Source organism: Camelus dromedarius, chromosome 5, assembly GCF_036321535.1.
Source record: "Camelus dromedarius isolate mCamDro1 chromosome 5, mCamDro1.pat, whole genome shotgun sequence".
Taxonomy (NCBI): Eukaryota; Metazoa; Chordata; class Mammalia; order Artiodactyla; family Camelidae; genus Camelus; species Camelus dromedarius.
Window position 1 is genome coordinate 11656639 of NC_087440.1, and position 18971 is coordinate 11675609.

At 40.1% G+C, this 18971-nt stretch overlaps 1 long non-coding RNA gene across 1 annotated transcript in view; it reads left to right on the top strand.

The window, feature by feature from the left end:
* Positions 1-18971, top strand: part of LOC116153320 (uncharacterized) — a 311464-nt gene that overhangs the window by 108700 nt on the left and 183793 nt on the right. The window contains exon 4 of the long non-coding RNA XR_010381111.1: positions 1323-1436. This is a non-coding gene — a long non-coding RNA (uncharacterized LOC116153320). The remainder of the gene's footprint in view (positions 1-1322; positions 1437-18971) is intronic.

Here is an 18971-nt window from a genome sequence, read left to right on the forward strand (position 1 = left end):
TGTGTTACAGCTCCGTGTTACAGCTCAGTTGTGGCAGCAACCTGGATCCAGGCGAGAGACCAAGCATCACTCGGAGAGTTGGAGAACTCAGATTTATTATGCCAGCGGGCCCAGAGGAGTTAACACTTCAAGCTCTGGACCCTGTCTGTAGGTTTATACAGGCCTTTATAGGCTGCCAGTTTACACTTTGCAACATCATATTCAAATAAAGTACAACAGAAGTTGACCAACCAGGAACAAGCTTTGTAGAAATAGACCAATCAGGAGTGAGAGAAATAACCAATCAGGAGTGAGCTCCATGCAAATAAAGTACTACAAATGGACCAATCAGAAGTTAGGGAAGTGGACCAATCAGAAATGAGAGTAATAACCAATCAGAAGTGAAGGAAATAACCAATCAGAAGTGAGCTCAGGGAACCAATAGAATTTTAGGTCTAAGTTAGCCGTTTCAGAGGCAAAAAGTGAGAGCCTCTGGGCCAGGGAACCAGACGGTGCTGGCAGGAGAGTGGTGGCCCTGCCTGGGATTCCTGCCGGTCTTTTTATGGGGCTTCCCGCCTCAAAAGGAGTATCAGAGAACTTGTGGACTGTCAGCCATGGGAGGTGAAGAGGGATTCCGGGAGGTGAAGAGGGATTCGAGGAGGTGAGCTGACCAACTGGAAGAAGGTGCTAGGAGCCGACTTGGAGCAAAACAGCACTTTATAGCAGTACAAGCGGGTGGTGCACTCGGCCTGGCGGTGGCGCTCAGGTGTGCACACTTGTCCTTTTATTAATGCTAGTGGCGCATGCGTAGTGTTTATAATGCTGACTCACGCTACTAGCGCATGCGTACATTTACCTCTTTTCAGGTGCAAGCTATTGTGAACTTTGGCCTGGGCCTCAGGGCCTACTCACTTAAGGCTGCCAACATGGACATATTTTAAAAAACTGTAAGTGGTTACTCTTTCAAATAGCCAAGTGTTTTAAGGAAAGCTGCTTATGTTGTCAGCAGGTTCTCTAAATGGTTCTCAAAGTGCATCAAAAATCACTTTGAGAACTAAGTATGAAAATACTTGGGCCCTACCTTAGAAGAAGAGAATATGAAACTGTAGGGGTAGGGTAGTGATCGTGATTTAACAGTCTCTCCAGGTGATTTTAAAGCTCACTCAAGTTTCAGGACCATCAGCCTCAGCTGATCATGGTAATTCAATTATGACGGCTAGCTCGTACAGTTAGCTATGAGTACGTTGTGTGTAGTGGGAAAGGTTTCGGTTCTGTAAACTAGCAGCACCTGGGTGTGCGTGAGTGCGTGGGGCTGACGTGGCTATAAACCATCTTATTCGCAGCCTGAGGAGGAAGACGTCGGTTGGAGCAGGAGTGGCAGAACTTCGGAGGTGTATGGCTATAACCTGGATATACAGCCTGGATTACAGAAAGCTGCCTTAGGAACTTGTGAGTGGGTAAGTTGATAAATTCCCTTATTTATGCCACTTCTGAAGCAATATTTTCTGTTACTTGCTGTTGGTATTGTGGTTGACAATCTAAGTGAGTGCTTGTAACTTAAAGTGATTAGTTTGGTGGGTTTTATCAATCCTATCTGCACATTTGGGTTATACGAACCACTCTTGGGTTCACTTTTAGAGAATCTAAGTAGTCCAGCATGAAGCCCTGGCACTGGGATTTTTTAATCATTGATTTTGAAATGTAGGCAGCGCTGAGAACCAGAGTCACTTATAACAAGGACTACTGAGGGGCTGTTTGTCCAGGTATTGAAAACAGTTTTTTTCTAACATACTTGAACGATCCTAGAATGAGAAATTCATAAACTAAGGAGTAGGTGGGCAGTATCCTTATAAGAAGTGAAACAGTGCTTGCTTTTTATCTTATACTAAATAACACTTGCTAGGTTACCATGACCACTTTTCTAAATTTATGAACTAATTCCTTCTACAAATTAGATATGTTTTTGGTAGTTTGGAATGCTTTCAGCAAAACCATCTCCATATGGTAGGCAGTGTGCTCTGGTGGTCAGGGGTTTGGGTCCTGGATGTGGGCTGGGGCGATTTGAAAGCCTCCACTCTGAATATCACCACCACCACCGTTGTCATCATCACTAACACCTGGGGACTTGCTGAAACAGTGTTTCTTGTGTCTTACTCAGGCGTACTGAATCAAACTTGGGACGCAGTGCCTCCGCACTCTGATTTAACAAGATCTCCAGGTGATTCTGGTACAGGCTAATGTTGAGAACGCCTAGCTTGATCTAATGACTGTACTACCTTTCATTCCCGCCACATTTTATCTCTTAGGACCTATTTGCTGGGAGACCCAAAATAACTGCTGTCCTTACTGTCTTTCCCTATTAGCAGATAATGGGGAAACAAAAAGTGAAACTGGCATACTATCTGGAGGTTGGTTTTGGATTCAATGGAGCCTGATTATATGCCCTGTTCAGTTTACTTCCCTCAGTAGCACATAGGTGGCCTCAAGATTAAAAGACATACTAGAAAAAGGAGAAATAAAATTAGTTACGCTTTCCTTGTAATAAATAGTTATTTCTATTCCCTTAATCTAGTATTGTTCAAGGTGGCGCTGGGTGGTGTTTTGAAAGAGGTAAAAGATGAGTTCCATAGGAAGAGGGGGTCAATGCTTAAGTATTGAGGTCTGAAAATCATGATGAGAAGGAAGAAGTAAACCATTAATTTAGAAATAAGTAAATAGTAAACAGTCATCGTAAGAGAATAGTGAAATAGATGCAAAAAGGAACCTTCTGAGAAATAGTCTCGTTATAGGGAGGGTCATGGTATTGAATCAATTTTTGAGTTAAGGAACATCATTTGGTCATTGCTTTGACAACTGAAAGCAATGACTACCAACTGATGGGGTATACAACAATTGCCTTTTACTAGTGCAGACCTGGAAACTTCTCTGATGTGAAAAATCGGTGGTAATACCCTGGTTAACAGGAAGTGTTATACTTGTATTATCATTGGCCCACATAAGGCCTCTTGTTTTTCCTTTCATGTTCTCTTTTCTACCCCTCCCGCTTCTACTCTGTCAGGTGGCCATTCTGGTGCATTTTATATACCTTCTCTTTTAGGGGGTCAAAGTAGTATTTTGTATACATTTTAAAATTATACAAAAAGTTAACTATACGAAAGAAGAGAAAATGGTAATAAGCTTTCTGTACTCGTTACCAACTGTGATAAAATAATCTGGGCCGTGAGTTTATTATCTATAACTTCTCCCCACTCATCTCCACCTTGCCCAGATTATTGTGAAGCAAATTCCAAGCTTAATTTACAGAAATGATATTTTTTATAGTATTTTGTCTATTTCTTAACACTTTTTTGGTGACTTATCTTTGTGGTTGTGGATACATGTAGTCTATTAGTTCTGACTACTTCATGGTACACTGTAGTGTATCTCATACATTGTGTATCCATTTTCCCTGGTGGAGCTAGGGAGATGGTTGAATTCCTTCATTTGCATCCCATCACAAATAGAACCTCAATAAACACCTGTATACATGCCCCCTCATGACCTGTGTGAGAATTTCTTTGTGATACGTGCTCAGATGTGCGAATTTAGGTCAAAGAGTATGTAATTTCTTCACTTGACTAAGTGCTTCTAAATTAGTACAGACATTCTAGAGATCAATCTGTCCACTCACCAGGAACACTTGGCATTCTCTAGCAATGTTTTTTTTTTTTTGCAGGTTATTAGTCATCAAATGATGCTGCATTATTTAGTTTGCATTGTCTGATTACTAATAGGTATGACCATCTTTTTACATGCTTAATAGCTTTTGGGGTTCTTTGTTCTATGAATTATTGATATCCTTGGCCCATTTTCCCACTGGACTTTTATCATAGTGATTTACAGGAATTTCTTCATTTTATAAATAGTTTGACCCTTGTTAAGTTAGTATGTTGGTAGTGTCTTCTTCAGATTTGTCATCTATTCAGATCTTCCCAGAGTGCCTTTGTATAGAAATTCTTAATTTTGGTACAGTCAAATTCAGCAGTTTTTTTTTTTTCCTTGTGATTTTTGTTTCTGTTCTAGGAAATTCTTCCCTGCCTTTATCTTGAGGCTATCTTTCTATGTTTTCTTTTGTTGACTTTAGTCTACCTTCCATGTTTAGGTCTTTATTCCATTTGGAGTTTACCCTTTTGATTTAAGTTAAGAATCCATTTTAATTTTTCTCAATACATGAACCAGTTTTCCCAGCCCTATCTAAGTCCTCCTTTCACCCCTGAATTGTGCCATTTTTTAATTACATATTAACTTCCCATATGTAAATGAGCCTATCTCAGCTGTTTACACCATCGTATTAGGATGTTTATTTTTGTACTAGTACTATACTAGTTCTTATTAGTGTTTATGGTATAGCTTCATGTCTGTGGTATAACATCATAAAATTTTCTTAGTTCTTCCTTTTCAATGCTGTTTGTACCTTTATTTTCATATGCATTTTAAAATAACTGAATCCAGCTGAAGTCTGGATTAGGGTTACATTAAATTTGATTAATCTGAGGGATGAACTGGTATCTCATAATGAATCCTCTCACCTGTGATTATGGAAATCTCCATTTATTTGTATCAGTCACTTTTGTCTCTTACTAGGTTTTAAAAGATTTTCTCCATAGAGGATTTACCTTTAACCTAATGCCTGGGGAATTTATTGCTTTTGTTGCTATTAAAAATAACTAAAATAGCTATTTTTATGTTTCCTAGATGGTTATCTCAGGTTTAGAGAAATGGTACTGATTTTTTGGGGGTGGGGGTAGGCAGATTTTTGAATCCAATCTTAGTGAATATCTTCATTCTAATAAGCTTCTGACTTTTCATTCTCTTCCTCCTCAAAGTTTTCTGCAGATACTTAGACAGACTTGGGAGATTCTTCTTTATTCCTGAGTTGCTAATGTTTTCTTTTGAATTCATGAATGAATGTTCCAGTTTTAGCCAAAATAGTTTGCTTCTATTGAGATGATTTTTTTTTCTCTCAGCCAGTTATTGGCACTTCATCTGTTTTCTGTATTTTTTTTTGGAAAACTTTCTCATATTTTTTTGTGTTCTGAGTGCTTCAATCTGAACTTAAAACTCTAAGTCTTTAACTTTTGCCATACTACTTAATCCAAATGTTTTGACTTTAAAAGTTTCACCAGCTTTTTTTTATTGTGGTAAAATCTCCTAACAGGAGAACTACCCTGATAAGTTTTTGTGTGCGATATAGTATTAATTACAGGCATGATGTTGTACAGCAGATCACTAGAACTTACACTTCTTGAATGACTGCAACTTGGTTCCCGTTAAACAGCGACTCTCCATTTCCCCCAAAACCACCGTTGTATTCTGTGTCTGTGAGTCTGACCGTTTTGGATAACTCATAAGTAGAATAGTGCAGTACTTGTATTTCTGTGACTGGTTTATTCCACTTAGCGTGATGTCCTTCAGGTTTATTCATATTGTTACATACAGCAGGGGTTCCTTTCAAGGCTGAACAATATGCCATTGTGTGTATATACCACATTTTTTGATCTGTTCATTTGTTGTTGGACATTAAAAGTGGTTCTGGTATTTTGGTTATTGTCAATAATGTTGCAGTGAATGTGGGAATGCAGCTGCCTTTGGACATCTTGATTTCAGTTCTTTTAGATACATACCCAGAAGTGGGATAGGTAGGTCCATTTTTGTTTTCAAAGGAACTGTCGTATTGTTTTCCGTAGTGGCTGCACCATTTTGTATTCCCACTAACAGTGTGTAAAACTTATTTCTTCCCATCCTGGCCAGGACCTATCCTCCCCCCCTTTTTTGGGGGGGGGGATAATAGCCATGGTAACAAGAGTGAGGTGATAACTCATTGTGGTTTTGATTTACATTTCCTTGATGTTAAGCATCTTTTCATGTATCTATCACCATTTATGTGTTGTTTTTGGAAAAACGTCCATTTTAAAAATATCAAATTGCTTGGGTTTTATGTATTTTTTTTTTTTTTGCTAATGAGTTGTAGGAGTTCCTCATATTTTGGATTAATATTAACTCCTTATCTGATACAGTTTGCAAATACTTTCTTCCTTTTTGTAAGTTGCCTTTCACTCTGATTTCTTTAGCTATGTAGATGCTTTTTAGTTTTGTAGCCCCACTTACTTATGTTTGCTTTTTGTTTGTGCTTCCAGTGTCGTATCAAAGAAATAATTACAAAGGCCAATGTCATGAAGCTTCCCCTCTATGTTTTATCCTGGGGATTTTGTAGATTTAAACATTATATATGAATCTTTAATCTATATGAGTTGATTTTTGTATATGGTGTAAAATAGAGGTCCAGTTGCATTCTTTTGCATGTGAAAATCCAGTTTTCCCAGCACCATGTGTTGAAAAGACTGTCCTTTCCCCATTGTGTGTTTCTGGGACCCTTGTCAAAGGTGAATTTACTATATACGTGTGGTATTTCTTACATCTTTATTCTGTTCCCTTGGTCTATATGTCTGCATATACAAAGCTGTTTTGATTACCATAGCTTTGTAATGTTTGATATTATGAAGTGTGATGCCTCCACCCTTGTTCTCCTTTCTCAAGGTTGCTTTGTCTATTCAGGATCTTGTGTGGTTCTATATGTGAATTTTAGAATTGTTGCCCTATTTCTGTTTAAAAAAATCCATTGGGATTTTGATAAAATTGCATTGGATGTGTAAATCTCTTGGGATAGGATTGAGTTTTAGTAGTCTTCACATAATATCTTTTCTTGTCACTCTAAGCATATTTATTAGGCCTATTTAAAATAATTATCAGTTCTAATAGTTTTGTTTCTGATAGTATATACTGGTGTCTTTAAAGTTTATTTTTCTGTCTTTAGTCTGATGTTGCCTTTCATTTATGATCTCATGGTCTCCTATGGATATTGAATATGATGTATAATCATGTATACTGGAGAAGGATCGAAGGCCAAGTCCTAATCTACATCCCTCCCTGTGAATTGAAAGGAGAAGAGGGAAGAAGTGGGAGAGAGCCCCAAACACCATAAAACCCCTGTTTGCTACTACCACCCCTCCAGGTCAGGCTTCTGCCTTTAAATTCCAGAGGTCTTGAAATAAGGATATGAGGAAACTGGGGTTTGACATAACCATCTTGGGGTTTTAGAGAAGTATAAGTGATGAATGAATGTTCAAGGATGGCTGATGTGTCTCCTTTTCTCATTAAATCCTTACCTCAGGAGGGCTTTGTGCTGCTCTGGTTTTATCCTGTCCATGCTGGCCCCAGTGAACTAATGACTTTTATGATGGAGAGGCTGGCAATCCTTTTTCCAGTGCAGTCTGGGGAAAGAAATGAGCAGAATTTAATTCCATCATATCCGTTCACTGCCACCCTCTCCCAAGACAGTCATCCTGCAGAGAATTTGATCTTCCAAGCTATGGGAGAGAAAGAGTAAATTCGTGATAGTTCAAGGGTAACAATCTTTTTCATGAGGCCAATAGTGAAAAAATTCAGTGTGGCTCTAAGTTTCATTTAAAGAAGGAAATATACTTGTTTTCCTGGGAAAATTGCATTTCTATCCGTAATAGGACTTACGCATAATTTATGGCTTTTTTGGGGGACCAGAGTCAGGAATAATATATTCAGCAAACTCTGCAGAATTTGGCTATAGTGTTCTGACTCTAAACAAATTTTGGGTGACATGAGAGTTGGTGGAATTGAGTTGAAGAGAGTAATTTGTGGTTGAGGAGAATTGGCAGGATGTCTAAATCTTGGGACTGGCAGGAGTTAGCCCAGGAAAAGTGCTGGCGGGGGTGGGGGTGGGGTAGGGAAGCGGGTGGTGTATCTGTTCAGGAGACTACATGTAGTCCAAAAAAGAATGTGACTAGGTGAGGAATGACACTGGGGAATGGAAGTGGGGCCGGATCAGAATAGGCTTTGTATAACATACTAAGGATTAGAGCTTTGTCTTAAAGACAATGAAGAATATTGGTAGTATTGATAGAAAGTAAAATACATTGCTAACAGACAATGGGAGTTTATTTGGTTAAAGTAATATACACGGATAATATGCCTTCTAAGTGGTTTGGACTTATTAAAAAAAAAGTTACTTGTATTTTTTTTCCATAGATGGATTTGATTTTTTAGTAGGTAGTTGTGTTCCAAATGTTACATGGGGCATACTTAAATATTGTTTATCTGAAATGTGTATTTAACTGGGAACCCTGTTTTTATTTGATCTAGAAACCTTATGAGTGGGATGCATTAAGTCAACAGAATCAGGTGAACATGACCCTGCCAATGAGGCATCTTGATCAGGAAGATATGAGAGCTGCTTGTCTGACAATAGATGATTTTTGATATTTTAGAGCTCAGCAGAGTGAGGGGCTGGCTTGGCGTCTGGGAATGAATTTTTACTGACGACAGTGACCAAGTACCTTTGGAAAGGGGCTTGAATTGTGGCTGAACTTGAGGCTGTGGGTAGTGGGGAGCCAATGGATAAGGGCTTTCCTCCTTCTACTGGCTGTATGGCTTGAGATGAGTTCTGCGAGGATCTCATAGGATGGAGCAACCAGTCCGCTGGTGGCAGCCCATTCTACAGATTTTGCTTCTGGTTCTCCTTCCTTCTTTGTTTTTACTTTGTTTTCTGGGGTTATATTGCCAAATAAAACACTCTTACACAAGGAGAAATGAAACAAGGAAAAGTTTCCACCAAAATAGGGAACCAAGTTATATGATAGAAGTAAATCAAAGTAATTAATTACTGATTTCAGTAGAGAGTAAAATCACCAGAGATCACTAGATGAGGTTAAAGCAAATCTCTATCCTGTCAAGAAAGGATAAAATGTACCAGATGTATCCTAAACTAAAATAGAGCTATGGTGGCTACACATCAAGAAAAATCAGTTTTAAGGACATAGAAGATGCTATAAACTTAAGAGAACCCAATAGCTCAAAATATTTAAAATAAAAGTGGATAAAACCAAGGAGACTGAGCACCATCACAGACTAATTGGGGCTGTGGCAAAACGGGCAACCTTCATTGCTCTGAGTCCCATTTCTTATACCTGAAAGCCATCAAGGAAGGGTGACTTCCCCACTCTGCCCTTCTCATTCTTAATTCAAATTGTCTCTTCCCAAGAGCAACACATGACATAGTGTGGCCTGGGAGCCACTTCACTAGGTTTGCCTGGAGGTGGTGGTGAGAAGGCTTGTTAAACACAGATTACCAGACCCAATCCTGGATCCAGTGAATCAGACTCTGGGTCTCCTGAAAATGCATTTTTAATAAGCAGGACAAGTGAATATTATTACCATTAAACTTTCAAACTGTTCTGAGAGGATTATTTTCTGCTAAGACCAAATTTATTCCCTGAGTTGCAGCTGCTTCCATGTCATACAGTACTTTGGGGTGAAATTAAATAAGAGTATCATCCTGTCGGGCAGCAAAGGATTTCCTACCCTTGTTTTAAGACGTGGTCCTACAACTCAGTGAAGCGGTAAGGAAACGATTTCTGCCAGGAAATATAGTTGGCTTGATTGGGGGAGGGGTTTGTGTGTTTGTGTGTGCGTGTTTTGGGTAACAAAGCATCCTGTTTAATAAATTTTAGGCTCTGGAGCCAGAGTGACTAAGTTCAAGTCCTGATTCTACCACTGAACTAGCCATAAAACCGTGGGCAAATGACTTTCCTCTTAGTGTCTCACTTTCCTTCTGTAAGATGGGGATAATAATATCTGCCTTGTGATTGTTGTAAGGATTGGGAGAGTCAGTGCATGCAAAGCACTTAGAGCAGCGTTTGGTTCTAAGTAAGTTCTCAATAAGTGTTGCTATTAGCAACGCTTTTATGATGTCCTGCTCAGAGCTTCAGTATCTATGTGGATGGTGTCTTTACCTTATTATAAGGTCTCTTATCATCCTTGTACCTGATAATCTGTTCTTTTTTCTAAAAAGGGTTTCTGTGTATGTGTGGAGAAGAGAGAGGATGGATCAGCACAATTACACTTATTACTGGCCAACAGCTTATGGCTTAGAGCCTATTAATGCAAAGAACAGAGCTTCCAAAAGTTCTCATGCAGACTGTTGTAGCAGAGTTCAGTTGAAATTAGCTGGCTGCCTCTTTGGTCGCCTCAGAGCAAGCAAGAGAGTTGGGAGGTGGGTCATGATTTCTCTGAACTTCAACACTTTATTGAGGAATACTTGACAGCATTCCTCCTACCTCCAAGGCAAGCTGAGCCTAATTAAGCTATTTCTGTGGCTCAGCATTTTATTCTCTTAAGAGAATGAACTATGTTAAAACGGTGTCATTGCAGCCTGTGGTTTATATAACTATGATCCGTGAAGTTCTTATTCCTTCCAGTTTGGAATGTGCATAGCAATCCAAGGTGCATGAGGGTGGGTTAATAATCAGATGGTAAGCCACTTTTATGCATGGGCAGAAAAAAATGAACTGTACATTTTGGGTTCGTGGGTTTGATTGGGTACAAGGCAGAATCAGAGGCCTTATTTCAAATATGTGTTGATGTGTTACAGGAGGGGCTTGACTCTCTCCTTGATGATGCTGGGGACAAGTGAGCACACAGTGGGTCTGTCATGGTTATGAAGAAGGGATGATCAGTGAACTGCTTATTTATGAGGTAGAAGATAGTTTCTCAGCTGTTACTCTCCCCTACCTCCACCTCTTCCATGCTTTAATTCCACAACACCTTCATCTACCACATAGCAGCTGAACATCCTGCTTGGAATTCCTCCTGATGGTTGGTTATAAAAGCACCTGCACCACTATGAAGATTGATACAAGGAGAATCATACAGCGATCGCTTCCACAAAGCTCTCAGCTGTGGCTTCCTTTTATTTTTCGTACGCTGTGTACTCCTAGTCTTGGAGGTGGGTTGAGTGTTCTGCTTGTTTAACGCTGCTTTCCAACCATGGCTCATTTCTCCCCGATTCCTTCTCAGAGCTTTGAAGTATCTTATTGTCTGCTCTTCCTTGTTGTAGGAAACTTATGATGGTTTCCTGTTCGTTTTGATGACTTTAGCACCTGACTCACTATCTTTTCTTTACCACTACTTCTGTTACCATGTTTCAGAATTTCAGTATCCATAGGGATGATCCATCCAATGTCATAGCCTCCCAGTTCTTTGAATTCCTCACCTCTATTGCTTCTGTCTTCCAGCCCCACTTCTACCTCTCCCTTTTGTCATAACAGTGTAAAGCGTCCCACTCTGCCCATCACCTCCTATTTTTCCAACTTACTGTCTAAGAAGACCTCTCCAATAACTTGACTCCCCAGAACATCCTACAGTTGACTTTACCACTTTTTAACTATTGGTCAACTCCCTCAAAGGCCTTGCTTCCCTTCTTTTCCACTTTAGATCCCATTGCCCTCCTATCCAGTTATGATACCTTTTCTTTTCTAGCACTTACACTGCCTAACATTGTTTTTTGAGTTTGTTTCTAATTTTGTAATGAAGAAGGTACATTAGGGCAGGAGGTGCTTTGTCTATTTGTTTAATGATTTATCCCCCACATCTAGAACAGTGATTGGTACATACTAAGATATTATCAATTATTTATAGACTGAATGAATACATTGCTATAAAACATTGTTCATGTCTCTGATATTGGCCATTTTTCCCCCATAAAATTTCATGTTACATGTGACGAAACCCTTTAGGAAAGTTACTTAAAAGGGCATAATTTTTTCCCCCTGAAATTCACCTGTCAGTCAGGGTCCCAGCAACAATAGGTGACAATTTGAGGAGAGTTTAATACACGGGTTATGTAAAAAATTAGGAGCAGGGTGTTGAGAAACCACAAGGGATGGTGCCAAACATCAGGTGGGTGACATCTGGAAGTTGCTGCCCCTTGGCTTGAAGGTGTGAGGGGAGGGAATGTTACCAGAGCCTGGAAGGAGAGTCACGTGAAGACTGCTTTGACAGGAACTGTGATGCTAGGTGGACGGATGTCCTCAGCCTGAAATGACCTTGCATGGGGAAGGATCCAGGAAAGTAAACATTCTTACTTCACCTTCCTTCATTTCTCTGACCTCCTGCTGGGCTCCCCAAGGCCAAACCTGACCAGAACTCTGAAGGAAGGGAACCCAGACCAGACTCCCTAAGCACAGAGCAGAACAAAAAAGAGTGGAGAGTAGACTTGGAGGGAGAAATGGAAGAATAATAGCATAATTAGGATGCTACTTCTCTCTTGCATCCCATTATTTTGCTGTGTCACATTTATAATAGAATGACAAGCTTTAATGTTCTGAGCAATCTCTTGCTCGATGAACAAGAAGTCGAGTCTTTTCTTCCAGAAGTCATGGATGTGCACAGAACGACTCCTCTGTTGTGATCAGAGATGCTGCCTGCTGTCTCTTACTTCCTGACTGTGTTGTGGCCCTGGGCTGACCAGGTTCTTTGGCTTCATGGCTTGTAAAAATGCCTAGATATTCACTCTCAGGAGGGCACAGCAGGGGGCCTCTGCTTTGCTCCAGAGCCAGCCCTTTCTGAAGGGTTACCCATAGCAGGGCTGCTGGGCCCTGGCGACATGGTTGTCTTTCCCCTGGTCTCTTCTTGAAGTAGGGAGTGGTGAGTCTTAGTTGAGGCTTAGAGGAGAAGGGGCTGACTCAGGAGTGGCCAGCACAGATTCACATTAGACCTGGAACTGTTGTTTTTTGGGATGTGCAGGTGTTGTTACTCGGTCTGGTCTGTTCTGCCAGACTTCTGGTTTCAGGTTGATTTTCAGACCGAAGTACACTTTCCTTTATGTTCAGGGCCTTCTCCAAAGACCAGTAGACAGATGGATTCACCTATGTTGGACCTCAGTGTAGACTGAGAGACAGAAGTATCTCCATGGGCTACAATCAGATCTTCTCCCATGAGAGAGTGGGAAGATGGGACAAATTGGGAGCATACCACACACTGTTTGCACTTGAACTCTTTTAAACTTGGAGATTTTTTCCTTATGAGCATATGCAGATTGCTTTTTTCTTTACTACCTAAAAATACTCCATTTGATATAGATAAATTCCTTTATAAATATATCACTTATACTGAATAGATTAATTCTAGTTTTTAAATTACAATCATACTATGAATATCATTTTAGACATATCTGAACATACATGTGAATACACTCATAAGAAAAAGTTAGCACGTTATTGCTGAGTCAGTGTTGTGTGCATTTACAGGTTTGATAGATACAGTCAGATTAAATAATTCTGCTGCCCAAAATATGTAAGGCTGTTCCAGTTCTTAAGCCTCTCCTCCTTGTAGAGGCATTTGGTGCATCCAGCTCTGGAGACCATCCAGGGTTCTGGACTGTTAAGTGGCTTGCTTAGGGTTGACTTTCCAAAGTCTTTCCAGTTTTATCAATTCAGCTAATTAAGCACTATTCAGTATCCACTTTTCAGTTCTAAAACCTTGGTTGACAGTTCTCATCTATTTCTTTGACTCTTTGTCCATGTGGGTAGAGTGTTTTTATTCCTTTGTTGTCATTTTAGTAGGGATTCAGAGTGACAAATATGTGTTCAATCCATTATGTTGAACTAGACTAGATTCTTATGTTTACTCCTTGGTATCTTAGCTTCTAAAAGCCATTTAAATTATTTTCAAGCTGGTTATTTTTATAGAGAGAGTGTTTTTGGTTTTTATAACTACTTTTTAGATTTAAATACTAATTATTATAATTTTCCAATTGAATGCCACTTGATAATAGAAATTTTACTTTAAAGAAGGTTTTCCAAGTTACTCTGAAGGACATCAGAGTTTGGGTACCACCAACTTAATATATCTTCCTGGTTGTATTTGAAAAATTATACTTTCACTATGGATTATTCTAATATAAATGAATTTAGAACAGAGGCCATATTTTATTTTTTATTCTCCTGGTATAACTTTATCCATCCATCCCTTTATCTATGTGACATCAAACACATCTGTAAGTAAATAAGCAGAATGATTTTCATGTGTGAAAGGACCCTTCAAATCAGTAATATTTGTAAGATAAACTTGATTAAGCTGAATAGCCCAGGAATACTTATATTCAAATAGGACACTTAGAGAACAGACCTAAAGGAAGGACTTGAATCATGGGCATCCTGGCTTTGTGATGGGCATTCAGGACCCTCTACTGGCCCTCAAGTCACTATGTACCTGGCCAACCAGACAGGAGATTTTCAAAGCCATTTTTTGGCAGATGACCACTGAGCTCTGTCTATCAAACTTTGCTGGGTCCTGCACTCTTGAACCACTTTTTCTCGATCAAGCCTTAAGGGGCCCACAGCTGCAGTAGCAATGCTGAGGAGCTGGACATATGGTGGATAAAACTCAGGATCAGAAGTTAGACCTGGCGGAAGTCCTAGCTCTGCTCATTACTGATAGTGTACACTTCGATCACTTGACCTTTGTTAAACTCAGTTTTCTTGTCTGTGAAATGGAGCTAACTGTTAGGGGTTGAATTGTGTTCCTATGATGGATATGTTGAAGGTGTAAACACTGGTACCTGTGAATGTGACCTTATTTGGAAATAGTTTTTTTGCAGATACAGTCAAGTCAAGATGAAGTCATTATGGGGAGCCCAAGTCCAACATGACTGGTATCCTTACAAGAAGCAGAGAACACTCTGTGAAGACACAGACTCAGTGATAACCCAGTACTTTAAAGATGGAGGCAAAGATTGGAGTAATGGAACCACAAGCCAAGGAGTGCTTGGGGTTACCAGAAGCTGGAAGGGGCAAGGAAGGGCCCTCCCTTAGAGGCTTTGCAGGGAACATGGCCCTGCTAACAATGATTTCATATTTTTAGTCTCTGGATGTGTGAGAGAATAGGTTTGTGTTTTTAAGCCACACCATTTGTGGTGATTTGTTACAGCAGCGCTAGTCAACCTCGTACAGCAGTCATTCCTACCTCACCAGGCTTTTGTGAAAACCAAGTGACATAATGTATATGAACGTATGTGAAAATAATCATGTACCACGAAGTTGTGCAAATGGAACTTAGTCATTCCCAGTGGGCCGGAAGGAGGGATTCACATTTCCAACTCTGTTCAGTATTACTGACACCACCTCTTTTCTTCTAGCTTGTGACTATTTAAGTGGCCACCACTGGCCATTCTGATGAGCCCTTTGCTCTTGGTGCAGGTGCAGACTCACCTGTGGGAGACCTGTGTTCTGTTAAATTTTCAGAATGTTCTTGTCCTGTGACCCTTACTCTAAACTCTGAATTTTTTCCCCCTTCAGCTTTGAATGACTGTGCTGACAGTTGCTTGGGAGGAACTTACTGCTTCCCAGCTGATGTCCTGAGGAAGGAAAATGGGTCTTAAAGCCAAGACCTGTGGGTGATTCCTACTTTGAATATTCCTCAAAAGGTTTTGTGTGTAATGTCCTATGAAAGTCAAACTGAACTGGATTGACTTCAGCACTGCTAAGAAATGAAGTTCATACCGGAGCCTTCCTCACTGATTGCTCTGCCAACCTTGGCAGTTTTTCTTCCACGTCACCTTAGCTGACTTTCACTGTTAAAGAGATTATAAAAAGGGCATTCAACCCTGCATAAGTGTCTGGGTACCCTTCATGGCTGAGATACCGATTTAGAACCTGATCTGTCAATCAAAAATTATCACCTGCCGCCGTCTTGTTCTTTCTGGGTTAATATGTAGGGAATAGCTCGATGCATAATTCTTGCTGCTAATTGCTGCTGTCCTGTGGTTTCCCACTGGCTTTCAGTGTCGTAGGCTGCTAGCAAAGACAACAGATGAAATGAGGGAACACAAATCCACTTCATTCAAGCTATGAGTATGTATGCTTACCCTGTCTTGTCACAGGGAAGGGCACTGTGAAATGCTCAAGAAGGAAATGGAGAAATATGAAAATATTATGTCTTCTAGTTCAAGGTGAAGTTTTCTTGATGAATGGTTAAAATTACCTACCCTCAAGTGGAGATCTTTTCATTGTCCTTTTTCTAGTGGAGGGTACCCTTCATGAATAGCCTTTGTTAAGACTATTCAGAGTTGTTTTTTTTTTTCTTAAGGATTTAGGAGGAAATGATACAATAGGAATATCTGAAAATTTCAGCTTTGAGTTCAGGAAACTAGATAGGAATATGGAGCAGAAGCCCAAACAAAGAATAAAAACTATGATTATGTGAATGTTCCACTTGGCTGTTTATAGTAATGTCTCACAGTAACCTCCAAAGCTCTGTGGCTTACCAAAATGAGTATGTGTGTCTCACTGATGGGTCTGTAGGTCTTGAAATTATGGCTTTCTTGGGCTTGGCTTGGTTTGACTGGGCTTTGGTATGGACGATGATTTAGGTTCAGGTCCGTTCTGTATGTCTTTTTATTCTGGGCCAGTGGCTACGTGGTAGATGGCAGAAGTGCTGAGAAGACTGTAGGAAACTTGCCAGGCCTTAAGGTTCCAGCTTGAAACTTGCACGTGCCCTTCTGTCCTCATTTCATTGGTCAATGCAAGCTCATGGCCAAGGCCGTCAATGGTTGAGGAAACATCTGCATCTACTGTAATGAGAGGCACTTGCAAGTTACAGGGCAAGGGGCGTGGATGACGTATTCCCTGGGAGGTACTAAAGTATTGGGAACAATTAGTGTTTCTCAGGTGGCTTCTCAAGAACTTTAGAGGTCAGGGCAGGACAAGATAGTGCAAGGGGTTCAGTGAAAGTAAAGGCCTTCAACTGTTGGCCGTTTTACAATCTGTATTAGTTTCTTAGGGCTGCCTGATGAAGTTCCACAAACTGTGTGGCCTGACACAGAAGAAAGTTACTAAGTTCAGGAGGCCAGAAGTCCCAAAGCAAGGTCTCCACGGTGCTGTGTTACTTCTGAATCCTTCCTCGACTCTTTCTGGCTTACGGTGGTTTGTTGGCAATCTTTGGCATCCCTTAGTTTGAAGGTGTGTAACTCCAGTCTCTGCCTTCATCGTCACATGCTGTTCTCCCAGTGTTTCTCTCTTCAAGTGACCATTATCTTAGAAGGATATCAGTCATACTGGATTAGGGGCCCGCCCTCCTCCCACCTTTGTCCTCATCTTGTTGTATCTGTAATAACTCTATTTCCAAAGAAGCTCACATTTTAAGGTACCAGGGTCTTTCTTTCCAGGAATCAAATTTTCATGACTCATACATAGTGTTCTATTGTGTGATCTGACTGAGTCTGCTCAGCCTTTGGACAGGAATGTCACCTTGGCTTAAATTAGCAGTTCATGTACTTACTATATATCTTAGCTCTTTGGCTTCAAAAACTCAAATATTTCTGGCAGTCCTCAAGGGCACAGCATGTGCTCACAACAGTGTTCTCAGTTCTTAAATTGAAGCTCTGTCTTCCCCTTCGCCCTTTCCCCTTCCCCTATAGCTATGTCAGGGGCACGTGTTTCAGTGCCTTCTGGTTCTTGCAGGACAAAGCTGATGCTCTTAATCCCAGAGACCTCTGCTGATGTCCCCTAGCAGCTCCAACATGGTCCTGCTTGCCCTGGGGCCACACTGTATCTTGCACACGAGGAGGCAGACTGTTTCTCTTCCCCACTCTATGCAGCATTTTGACCTCTGAGATGTGAGGAGTACATTGGGATCCCTTGTTCTTATGGATCCCAGCTAGAGAGGGCTGTTCTCCCTCATTCCATCAAACATTTTCTTGCTGTGATAAGAATACACAATGTGAAATCTACCCTCTCAGCTAATTATTAAAAATTATATAAGATTCAGGTGTACAACATAATAATCCAACATCTGTATACACCACAAAATAATCCCTCCCCAAAAGTCACCATCACCATACACCCCTTTTGCCTAGCCCTCTTTCACTCTGGTAACCACTGATCTGTTTTCTTTTTGAGTTTGTTTTTATTTGTTTGATTTTACTGTTTCTTTTTTCAGATTCCATACAGATGAAATCACAGTATTTTTTTCCTTTTGATTGATTTGACCTAGCATAATATGCTCAAGATCCATCCATGCTGTCGCAAATGGCAAGATTTCATTCTTTCTATGGCTGAGCATTGTTTCATTGTGTGTGTGTGTGTGTTAATATCTTTATTCATTCATTGACGGACACATAGGTTGTTTCCATATCTTGGCTATTGTAAATACTGCTGTAATGAATGTAGGGGTGCATATGCATATACTTTTTCAAGTTAGTGTTTTCATATTCTTTGGATAAATACCCAGAAGTGGAATAGCTGGATCATATGTTAGTTCTATGCTTTTTTTTTTTTTTTGAGGCATCTCTATATTTTCTATAGTGACTGTACCATTTTACCATCCCACCAACAGTGGACAAGGATTCCTTTTTCTCCACATCCTCTCCAACACTTTGTTACTTCTTGGTCTTTTTGATAACAGTTGTTCTAACAGATGTGAATAGATACTTCATTGTGATTTTTATTTGTATTTCCATAATTCCTGTTAACCCGTTTTTAACTGCATAACATCATAATGTTGACTACAGGTACAATGTCGTACAGCAGATCCTTTGAACTTACTCATCTTAAATAACTGAAACTTTGTACCCATTGAAAAGCAATTCCCCATTTCCCCTTCCCCCTAGTTCCTGGGAACCACCATTCTACTGTTTCTATGAGTTAGACTAATCTAGCTACCTGATGTAAGTAGAACCATGTCATAATTGGACTTCTGTGACTAGCTTGTTTCACTTAGCAGAATGCCCTCCAGGTTCATCTATGTGATGTGTATGGAGGGACTTCCTTCGTTTTACAGGATGAATGATGTTCAACTTTACCACCTTTTCTTTATCCATTCGTCTATTGATGGACAGTTGGCTTGTTACCATATCCTGGCTATTGTAAATAATGCTGTAACGAACATAGGAGGGCAGTTATCACTTTAAGATCTATCTTGGTTTCAGTTCTTCTGGATATATGTCCAGCGGTGGGATTGCTGGATCGTATGCTAACTCAGTTTTTATTTTTTTGAGGAACCTTCATACTGTTTTCCATAGCAGTGGTTATATTTAGTTTCCCACCAGCAGTATACAAGGGTTCCAGTTTCTCTATATTCTCACC